This window comes from Adiantum capillus-veneris, chromosome 9 (genome assembly GCF_014529385.1).
Source record: "Adiantum capillus-veneris isolate H3 chromosome 9, ASM1452938v2, whole genome shotgun sequence".
Taxonomy (NCBI): domain Eukaryota; kingdom Viridiplantae; phylum Streptophyta; class Polypodiopsida; order Polypodiales; family Pteridaceae; genus Adiantum; species Adiantum capillus-veneris.
In genome coordinates this window covers 7,805,109-7,817,189 of record NC_140939.1, presented here as the reverse complement: position 1 = coordinate 7,817,189, position 12,081 = coordinate 7,805,109, and positions in this window count along the sequence as shown.

Below are 12,081 nucleotides of genomic sequence, written 5' to 3'. Positions count from 1 at the left end.
AAGTGTCACAAACGTTTTGAAAACACTAAACGCTTCATCCTTGTGCTTGAGAAAGTAAACCCATACTTTCCTCGAGTAATCATCTATAAATGTCATAAAGTAAGAAGCTCCCCCTAGAGATAGGTTAGGCATAGGTCCACACAAATCACTATGAACAAGTGCCAACTGTGTATCTCTTCTACTGCTTCTATGCTTATGTGGCTGCTGTGTTTGCTTACCATACAGACAATGTTCACAGAATTCAAAATCATTAAATGAAAAGCCAGGCAAATAACCAGAACGAGACAAGATTTCCATTCCCTTCTTGGACATATGTCCTAACCGGCTATGCCACAAAGAAACGTTCGGCTGCTTGGTTACATTGATTACATTTTTAGAGACATTTGATACATAAATCATGTAAAGTCCTCCAGACTTTACTCCATGTGCTACTGTCATGGAACCCTTGGATATCTTCCACATGTTCTGTCCAAAAATGGTGACGTAGCCAGCATCATCAAGTAAACCTGTGCTGATCAAGCTCTTTGTAATTGCGGGAACATGTCTCACATTCTTCAGCGTGAAAGAAGAGCCATTCTAAAACTTCAATTGAACATCTCCAACACCTAAGATCTCACATGTCTGCCCATTGCCTAGCCGAACATGATCTTTAGTGGTCACATAAGAAGTAAACCACTCCTTGTTTGGAGACACATGAAGTGATGCCCCTGAGTCTATAATCCAGTCACTCAGTGCATTTCCATCAGATGCTGTAAGAAGAGCTGAGTCCATTGTATTCTTCAAGAAGTAGATGTCTCCTGACACTAGACTGTCATCCTCTGCAACAGTGTTTGTCACATTTATTTCTTGAATCTTCACTGAGGACTTGTTCTTCTCACCATGGTCTTCAGCTTTCTCTTTGCCTTTTTCTGCTTTCCATTCTTTGCAGTCTCTTTTCATGTGACCCTTCTTGCCACAATGGTAGCATTCTATGTCACTCTTGCCTTTAGCACTGCGGGACTTGCTACGAGACTGATTCCTCTTTCCACCTTTGTACTTTTCTTTGGTCCTTCCCCTGACAACTAAGGCTGTTCCTTTGCCTTTGTCCATTGTCTTTCTATTGGTTTCTTCAGTAAGCAGACTTCCTTCTACACCTGCTATGTTCAAACCATCTGGAGGTGCAGAATTACTCAAAGCTGTGCGAAAAGTGTCCCAACTTTCCGGCAATGTGATCAACAGGAACATAGCTCTAACAGGTTCATCAAACTTGACACCTTGAGTTGACAACTGACTATAGATTGTGTTGAATTCATTCAGATGATTGGACATAGGTGTCCCTTCTTTCATCTTCAAGTCAACAAGCTTCTTAAGCCAGTATACCTGTGAAGCTGCACTCTGCTTCTCATAAAGATCACTCAACTTTAACCATGCTTGATAAGCCGAAATCTCGTCTGCTACATTGAAGTAAACGCTTTCTGCCAAAGTCAGCATAATGGTAGAAAGTGCCAATTCATCCATTTCGCTCCATTCATCTTCGTCCCTATCTTCTGGTTTTATCCCCTTGAGCTTTATAGGTTTTATCTGCTTCTTTTGTACGAACACGTGCCAAATCTGCTTCTTCCACAATGGGAAATTGGTTCCATCCAGCTTCTTGATATTGTAAAGAGCAGTGTCCTGTGATCCAGCCATAGCTACGCTTCTCAGTAGTTTACTTTCCTGGGAAAAATTCGGCAGAGTTTTCCCTGTAAACTGACCTCTGAACCAATATCAACCTGTCAAATGAACCAAGAAGGCTTCAGATTCTGCAGAAATTTTGGCAGAGTCTCCTTTGTAAAATGAATCTGGTGTACTCCAAAAACAGACCAAAAAACAACTCAAAAAACACCGTCTCTCTGACACTGTAAGCTGCGGGTAAACCTGTCCTGCACTTGTACTGTCTCTCACTGTCCTGTCACTGTCCTGTAAGCATAGACTGTGACAATGCCTCAACGGCAGTAAAGCAAAGATGCAATCCCAACTGTCTAACTCACAGTCAATACATCCTAGCTGCCTATCTAAGGGTGCTCGAGGGATCGCTCCAAGACCTGTATCACCGAAAGGATCTCAACATTCGAGAATCCCCCAGCTCAATAAAACCTCACTCGACCCTCAACAAAGGCTGCAGTAAATCTGACAGTACATAGACTTCCCACAAAGTCATACATCCACAAATTTCCCACTGTATGTTGTAACCGATGCGGCAGTTGTTTGCTGCGTGACTCACAGCCAGCAAACCCTCAACAGACATACATCATCTCTGACAATACATCCCACGTGGAAGTACCTGCAGTGTCAGGATGAAATTTGGAATATCAAGCAGCAAAAACAAGCTACCTGATGAACTAGTGGATGTCGCCTACAGACTGTGTGTAGATGCGCCCGTGTCGTATGTGACACGCCTCCAAGAACTGTGAGCCGTCCTTCGATGTGTAGACAGCCACAAATCAACACTCTGGGAGTGTTGATATCCTCAGCACCTGCAGTCGTAGGCCGAAAACCCTAAATTTGCAGAGTCGGATCTGTACCCGTCGAGACCACGTAGTCGAAAATGGCCTGCGCAGACCTTTGTCGAAGCCGAACGGTGGCCGAGATGACCTCAGAATGAAAATCTGAGAACATCAAGCCCTACGGGCTTGCCCACAGGATTTGGGGCCGTGTCTTCGCCTGTCGAATTTCACTCCAATCTGAGCTGGTGACTCTAGCCTCCTGCAGTGCTGCCCCGAGCCTCGATCTGAGCTCTAATACCAGTTGAAGGAGTACGAGCGGAAGTGCGACGCGAGAGAGAGTGCGAGAAGAAGAGCACGACGATATGGTGAACTCGCTCTACTGTAATGTGTAGAGCATAGTGAGTTCTTATTAGGTTTTTACAAAAGAATATGTGTACATACCTGGCGGCCCGCCCACTTACCTGGGCGACCACATTGGGCTTTATACCCCAACACTATATACATGTTTTCTTAGTTCCCTTTGGGCCTGTGGATTCAAAAGGAGCCATGGATCATGTCAAAAGGATAATGGATCTCTTACAATTGGAACCTTGGAGGCAATGATAAAGTGCTAAATACAGCAAACATGAAAAAACTGGGTTTAGCATTATGACCTCTAGAAACCCATAGAAACTACTCAATATCTAGCCAAGTTTGTAGTCTATGATTAGATATGGTTACTACCTACAAAATACACACAATTGGCCTAAGAAACTAGCAATATTAAGAAAGTTATACTTGCTACTCTAAAATGTATCGTATTCTTCATCAATCAAAAAACTCAACCATCATCATATACTATGCTATATAGCATATTAGGTCCCCCAAAACTCAAGGAAGATTAGCTTTATGTTATACATTACACTTACACAATCAAAATTGAATTTGGATATCAAGAAAGCCACCAAAAAAATCATAAAAGTGCTAATTTTGGCCAAAAATCAGGATTATGCAATTCTTGTAAATTGGTCATAACTTTCAATTTTAACACTTAGCTCTCCCTACAAGCATCAAACCATGTTGAGAACTATGAAGGCCTAACCTCTCGCCATCTAAACCTCACAAACATGAAGTTTAGAGTGGTATAGTTGCCAAAAATTGAAAAAAAGCCAAAAACAGGACCCGTTTTTTCACACAGTTTAGGTTCAAAAATGTTGTGCAAGAGTAAGGTTAATGGTGAGATCGATACTAAAAAAAAAATGCTAAGGTTTTTTCAGCTCATAAGGCAACTTTGTGGATATATAGCACCTAAAAATTCATTTTCATACTCTTCAAATAATTCAAGCAAAATGGTCACTTAACAGGACACAAAAGTGTCCAAGGACATAAAAGTGTCATGTTACCATTCTAGTGTTAAGCAGCATAAGTGATAGCCTTCTGACATGTGTCCCCCTTTTCCCATTTGTGAGAGCTTTAGGTAATTTAATAATTCAACTAAACTCTCATTGGACCCCTTTGCCTCCTGGCCAATAGGAATCAGGCAAGCCGTTGGGCTGCTGAATGCTCATTGGACCCCTTGGGAGACTGTCCAATAGTCTTCTAGAGGACTTAATTCTCATTGGTTCTTTTATTAAGTGTTTTTAAATTAATTAAACTAGATTTTCTCTAGCCTAATTCTCATTGGTCCACCTCCAAGGCCATCCAATAGGAATTGGGTACACCTTGTGGGCATCTGGCCTAGGGAGCTGACATGTGTCCCTCACTCCCTTTGTGTAAAGGGAGCTTGTGTGTGTGTGTGTGGCTTTCTCTCTCATCCCCTACATGCAAGGCTAGCCCCCTCCCAAGTAGGGATTGCAAAGACTTTTTTGTACACACACAAAGCATCCAATTCCCTTAAGGTTGACCTTTGGATACAACCTTTGAATTTTGGAACCTTAGCATTTTGGAAGTCTTAATGGGCTGAACCTTAGGGTCTTTTTAGCCCATTGTTGCACATGGCTCTTTTGCAGATGGCCCCCCCTTTGGATCCCTAATGTGGCCGGTCTGCTAGCTTAACCAATATTCTAGCTTTTTCTCCCATGGCACTTCCCCATATTAAATGATCAGTTTAACATGAGAAAATCATTTAGGAGAATTAGATATTGATTATTATGACATTACCTCTCTCTTGAAATCATAGTCGTCCTCGACTATGGTGTAGAGAAGATAAATCATATTCATGAGTCCTTTTCTTAGCGGGTAGAGGATCCCTATGTTACCCTACGACATCATTCCACAATGGATGACTAGTCTATTTGGCGCTTGAGAGCCTGAGGCTGCTGCAAGCATGTCTGCACATCAGTCCTATCAATCTTCCATAGTAGAGTGACAAGCTCTACTTGGTGTTTGGGAGACGTCGTCTCCGCAAACTTGATCTAAGCATGCATACTACTTCATTTTTGTGCACAAATAAAGAAAAAGAGAGTCTTATAAGACAAAAACTTTGTTCATTTTTAACATTTTGTACATTTTCTTACTCTTGGGAAGCATTGTAAGCATTGACAAGGTTTAGGTTATCCTTTAATTGTATGCCTTGCATCCATCTAGCATCTTCAAAAGGATAATTCTTAAACTTAATAAGATATCGTCAGATAGTCTTTCCGCCTCTTAGTACCTTGTCTTCATGTCGGAGAATAGACTCGGGCTACAGCACCTCCTCTTGGTCCTCGATCTCCGGTGGGTCTTCAATAGTTGGTTCTTGAGGTGGCTCTCCTTTGCAAGGCTTTAATAGGCTCACATGGAAAGCATTGTGTATGAGCCAATGATTGGGCAACTTGAGTTGATAGGCCATCTCATTGATTGGCCTAAGAATCTGGAAGGGACCATAGTACCTTTTTGCTAGCTTAGCATAGTACTTTTGGTGTCCCGTAGGATTCTTGCCCGTCATGTGCCTTAATCGAGCCTTGGGAAACTTTAATAAGACCCAATCATTTTGTTTAAAGGCTTGGGCTCTTCTGTGCTTGTCAGCAGTAGCCTTTTGCCTCTGCTGTGAGATAAAGATAGCATCCTTAATCTTTTGAAAATATTCTTGTAGGTCTCGGCTATACTCATCTGCAACGAAGATCTTCCCATGTACCTTAAGTAGCAAGGGACTTTTTGATCTTTCCTCAATTACCTCGAAAGGTGATTTTCCCGTGGAAGTATGTACAGTGTTATTGTAAGGATACTCCACTAAGGGTAAGTACTTCTCCCATTGGGATCTTTGATCTACTTCTGTTACATAGGCTTTTAGTAGATCGAGAATGGTTAGGTTAGCTATTTCACTTTGGCCATCCGTTTGTGGATGATAGGCCGAAGAGAAGTTTAGCCTTGTCCCTAAATTCTCAAAGAGACCCTTCCAAAAATTACTGGTCATTCTAGGATCTCTATCCGACACTATGGACATTGGCAAGCCATGGTAGTTGAAGATTTGTGAAATGAAGAGGGTTGCCATTTGATGGGCTTTGATAGTCTTTTTGACAGGTATAAAATAAACTTGTTTACTGAACCTGTCTACTATCGTCCATATTCCCGTATTCCCATGGATAGACTTAGGCAATCCAAAGATAAAATCCATGGATATGCTCTCCCATGGTGAATTAGGGATTGGCAAGGGTTGAAGCAATCCAAGTTGCTTCCCTCTATCAAATTTTGTCTTTTGGCATACCACACATTTAGAAACATACTCTTGTATGTTCACTTTCATGGTAGGCCAATAGAAATATGTTTCAATTCCCTTTAAGGTAGACTGAATCCCTCTATGCCCCACATAAGGTGGAGCATGAGATTCATACATTACTTTCTCACGTAGTGAGTTAGTAACACATAGTCTATTGCCATAGAGAAGATAACCATCTTGTAAAGTAAATGGTTCTTCTTTCTTCCCTAATGCAAGGGCTGAAATCACATCTCTAAAATCGGGATCAATAGCATACTCATCTATCATTGAAGATAGATCATTGTGAGTTGCTATGGAAACCGCATTCACTCTCGACCGTCTTGAGAGTGCATCAGCTACTTGATTATGCTTGCCATCAATGTGAGCAATATGAAAATGAAATTACGAAGGAAATTTTCCCACCTCATTTTTTTGTCAGAGAGCTTGGTCTGCGTCATGAAGTACTTACGACTTTGGTGATCCGTTCACAGAATGAAAGGAGTCCCCAATAAATAGTGCTTCCATGAGTCTAAGGCATGTCGAACTGCAAGGAGTTCCTTTTCATATATGCCTAGAGCTTGCTCAACAGGGTCGAGCCTTCGACTCTCATAGCCTATGGTGTGCTCTTCTTGGAGCAAAACAGCTCCAAGGCAATCACCACAAGCATCACATTGGACCTCAAATTGTTTTGAGAGATCCGGTAGTGTAAGCACAGGTTGAGAGATAAGCTTTTCTCCTTAGCAGACCATGTATACCTAACGCTTTTCTTTGTTAGGTCATGTAATGGTCTCGCAATTTGTGAGAACTTTTCTATGAAGCGTCTATAGTATGCACACACCTATAAAGCTTCTTAGTTCATGAAGATTCCTTGGTTTAGGCCATCCTTTTATTACCTCTAACTTTGATGGATCCATTTGGATGCCATCTTGAGAGATAATATGACCTAAATACCGAATCTCTTGCAAGAAAAATTCACTTTTCTTTCGATTAACATAAAGTTTATTCTCTTTCAAAACTTGAAATATTACCTGGAGGTGTTGCTTGTGTTCCTCCAATGAATTAGAGTAGATGATAATATCATCAAAGAACACTCTAGTGAAGGTTCGATGAGGCCTGAACAGCTTCTCCATCAAGCGGTTGAATGTGGCTGGTGCATTGGTCAAGCCAAAAGGCATGACAATGTATTCGTAAAGACCAAATGTGGTGCGAAATGCGGTCTTTACAATGTCTTGATCAACTATCCTTATTTGATGATAGCCACTTTTTAGGTCAATCCTACTGAAGTAGGTCAATCCTTGTAGCTTATCAAATAGGTCTTCTACCCGTGGAACGGGAAACCTATTTTTGTTTGTGATCCTATTTAGTGCTCTATAGTCGACACACATACGATATGTGCCATCTTTCTTCTGCACTAATAGCACAGGTGAGCAAAATGGAGATGAGCTTGGCCTAACCATACCCTTCTCAACTAACTCATGCACTTGCCGCATAATCTCCTCTTGTTGAGCTTGAGAAACTCTATAAGGAGGTTTGTTAGGCGGTGAACTTCCTGGAAGAAGTTCAATTGCATGGTCATCATGACCTCGTTTAGGAGGTAGCTCACAAGGGATGTCGTCAATAAAAACATCTTGAAACCCCTTGAGAAAATTGGATAACTCTAATTCCTTTTGGTTGCTTTTATTTTCTTTTGCTAAAGCATTAGGTTCATTTTGAGAATCTTTAACAAAAATCATGTATGGAAATAGAGCTCTTTATTGACTTGTTGAAAGATGGTGTATGTACAATGGGGATAGTGTTACCCATTTCCTTAGCATCTATATACATGTCTTTTTCCCTAAACTTAAAGGAGATTCTCCTTTCAGGAAATTTAACATCGGCAGCCAGACGGTCAAACCATGGTGCCCCTAGGATTACATCCTCATGCTTGAGAGGAGAGATAAAGAAGTCCTCTTTGTCCACATAGCCTTGGACATGAAGCCTCAATTTCCCGATTAAGGGAGTGACTGAAGCTTCTTGCCCCTTGAAGGCACTGTCTGCGGGTAGGACATCTCCCATCTCGTAGGATTGTATGCCTAGCTTGGTGGCCAACTCTATAGATATAAAATTGTGAGTAGAACCAGGGTCAAAGAGAATAAAAGCATCGTGTTCTCTTACCTTTCCCCAAGCATGGCATAGAGGAGATCCTTTGTGGTGAGTTTGGTGAGTCTCCTCCTCTTGGATTTCAACCAAGGAAGCTCTAGGAGTAGCTTGGCCGTTGTTATTTTGGGGACAAGCGCGGTACGCATGCCCTTGTTCGCCGCACTTGAAACAACGGTTATCCTTACGATAACGCTCAAGCTCTTCAGGAGAGAGTTTATTCTTACCTTTGTAAACTCCCTTCTCTTTAGCTTTGTTGGAGTTGCCCTTAGGAGACTTTTGGACATTGTCCTTCCCCTTAGGCTCATTGGAACCCTTGTTTTCCGCGGGCTTATTATTTCTTTTAGCCCCCGTTTGGAAATTGATTCGAGAGGCCACCATAGTGTGGTGTATTACCGCCGATATGGTACGTGGCCTTTGGGAGTTGACATACTCCGCCATTTCTTCGGTTAAGCCCGCACAAAATTGTTGCTTTTGCTCTCCAAAATCCAACTTTTTGAAGACAGTGGCTTTGAGTTGTAGGTCCCAAAACTTGTCTACATATTTGTGGATGGATTCATTGGGAGAGGGCTTTAAGCTTCGCCATTCGGTGAGTACTTTGTCTTTGGCATCGGTGGCCAAAAACTGCTTCATAATGGAAGCTCTTAAAGTTTTCCATGTTCGTGGAGCTTCACCATTGGCTCGTAGGCTAGACCACCATTTTCTGGCAGACTTTTGAAAGTGCATAGCTACATGGCATAGCTTAGAGGACTCCGTGAAGCCCTCATCTCCAAACGCCGCATCGAATTGTTGGATAAAGGCCAAGACTTTGTCCGTAGCACCAAAGGTACCATCATAGGTAAGGAAAGAGATGCTGTTCCCTCCCTCTTTGAATTTCTTCAGCTTGGATGACCTCTTCCATGCGGCATAGGATTTCCTATGGCCTCTTCTTTTTGATGGTTCAAAGGTTGCACCATCACTTTCTTCAGAAGATGAAAGCTTCATGCACTAAGCAAAACACTTAGCAAACACAACATTAATTATCCCCGGTCTCAGACCCAAGACCTCACACACCTTCGAAGATGGTGAGAGCTAGCAGGGTATGAGAGTAGATTGAGAGGAAGAAGGAGTATCTTACGAGAAAGATGTACATCTCCTCACATAATCACTCATATTAGCATAGCTTAGCTTAGTAATTAGCATGGTAGAGGAGATGAGCATGCATTGAAGCTTGGCTCTTGGTTGGATTTGCATTCACATGCCAAGAGTGTGTCGATGTAAGCTTCTATCTCACAAGCTTGGAGTAGGTGATGAGCTCTCCATTAAAGCTTGGGAAGAGATAGTCTTCTTTACTTCTCACATAGAATGTGTTAGAGTGTGTGTGTGATAATGCCTTGCAAAAATCAGCCCCCTCTCTCTCTTGGGTGAGCCCTCTTGCTATTTGCTCTTGCTCTACCCTCATTGGACCTCCCCAGGTCAAGCCAATGACTATTAAGCAGCATAAGTGATAGCCTTCTGACATGTGTCCCCCTTTCCCCTTTTGTGAGAGCTTTAGGTAATTTAATAATTCAACTAAACTCTCATTGGACCCCTTTGCCTCCTGGCCAATAGGAATCAGGCAAGCCGTTGGGCTGCTGAATGCTCATTGGACCCCTTGGGAGACTGTCCAATAGTCTTCTAGAGGACTTAATTCTCATTGGTTATTTTATTAAGTGTTTTTAAATTAATTAAACTAGATTTACTCTAGCCTAATTCTCATTGGTCCACCTCCAAGGCCATCCAATAGGAATTGGGTACACCTTGTGGGCATCTGGCCTAGGGAGCTGACATGTGTCCCTCACTCCCTTTGTGTAAAGGGAACTTGTGTGTGTGTGTGTGTGGCTTTCTCTCTCATCCCCTACATGCAAGGCTAGCCCCCTCCCAAGTAGGGATTGCAAAGACTTTTTTGTACACACACAAAGCATCCAATTCCCTTAAGGTTGACCTTTGGATACAACCTTTGAATTTTGGAACCTTAGCATTTTGGAAGTTATAATGGGCTGAACCTTAGGGTCTTTTTAGCCCATTGTTGCACATGGCTCTTTTGCAGATGGCCCCCCCTTTGGATCCCTAATGTGGCCGGTCTGCTAGCTTAACCAATATTCTAGCTTTTTCTCCCATAGCACTTCCCCATATTAAATGATCAGTTTAACATGAGAAAATCATTTAGGAGAATTAGATATTGATTATTATGACATGATGCAACAATCCAAATCTTTCATCTTGAAATTAGCATTCAAATCAGCCTTAAATTCAGGAATATGTCTCTCATTTGGTCCAGTGATCAGCAAATCATCTACATATAGAAATACAATGAGAAGTACATCACCCTCACGCTTTACATACAATGTGCTTTCTGTTGGACTGTTACGAAAGCCATGTTTGACCAAATGAGTCTCAGCTTTCTCATACCAAGCACGAGGAGATTGCTTCAACCCATACAAAGCCTCCTTACATCTGCACACTTTTCCTCTTGTCCTTTCTTGGCAAAGCAACAAGGCTGTGTGACATAAACTTCCTCAAATATGTCACCATTCAAGAAAGCACTAACAAAGTCTGATTGATGTACATCCCAACGAAAATGAGATGCCAATGCACGTAGAAAACGGACAGTAGTCACGACTAGTGGGAGCAAAAGTCTTATCATAATCTATGTTTTTTGCTGTGCATAACCCTTTGCAACAAGTCAAGTCTTATGGTGATCGATCTCACCATCCGACTTGCATTTCAACTTGTAAACCCACTTTGTACCAATGGCCTTTTTGCCAGGAGGCAAATCACATAAATTCCATGTGTCATTTTCTATAAGTGCATCATATTCTGATTGCATGGCAACCATCCAATTTTTTGAATTCTGTGGTTCATCAAAAGACAGAGGTTCCTCACCATCATGTAACCTAGACACAGCCAAAGCATAACAATCTGATGCATAAGATGCATGGTGAGCGCTTCAATGAGTATGACTAGACAAAGGTGCATCCAATTTACTGTCACGCAATGTATGCACCAGCCATTTTGGCATACCTCTAGCCTGCTCATTTTCAGCCCTTTCCTCATCAAGTACATCATGTACATCTGTATCAGTAATAGGCTGATCTGTAACATTTTTGGAAACCCCCATAGGTTGTCCATTTGCCTCACTGGAATTTACATTCGAACTTCCACCACTAAAAAGAGGCAACAAAGTGTCATAAATGTCCTGTGAGCTTACATTACTGTCTCTAGTACATGATAGCAAGGGCTGAACAGAATCTTCCTCAAACACTACATCCCGTGAAACCAGAATACACTTTGTTTTCGGGTGATACAGCCTGTCACCTTTGCTGTCAGCACTATAACCAACAAAAATACATTTGACAGCCTTATCATCCAATTTTTTGCATTGTGTTTGTGGCACCAAAGCATATGTCAAACAGCCAAAAATACGCATGTACTTGATAGAAGTCTTTCTATCATGCCATGCTTCATATGGAGTAATAGACTGCAAAGCTTTTGTAGGACACTTGTTCAGTACATAAGTGGCACACATGATGGCCTCGAGCTAAAAAGAATGCAGCAAAGCTTGACTTTTGACCATACATCGTGCCATTTTCATAAGCGACCTGTTTTTCCTCTCAGCAACACCATTTTGCTAAGGCGTTTAAGGCATTGTACATTGGTGTTTTATCCCATGACTAGCCAGAAATGCATTAGGTTCATGAGACATATACTCCCCCTCCGATGGGAACGGAGGGTGCCCATAGTACATTTCGAGACATTTTCAGCCATAGCCAGAAATTGTTTGAAGCACATAAAAACTTCGGACTT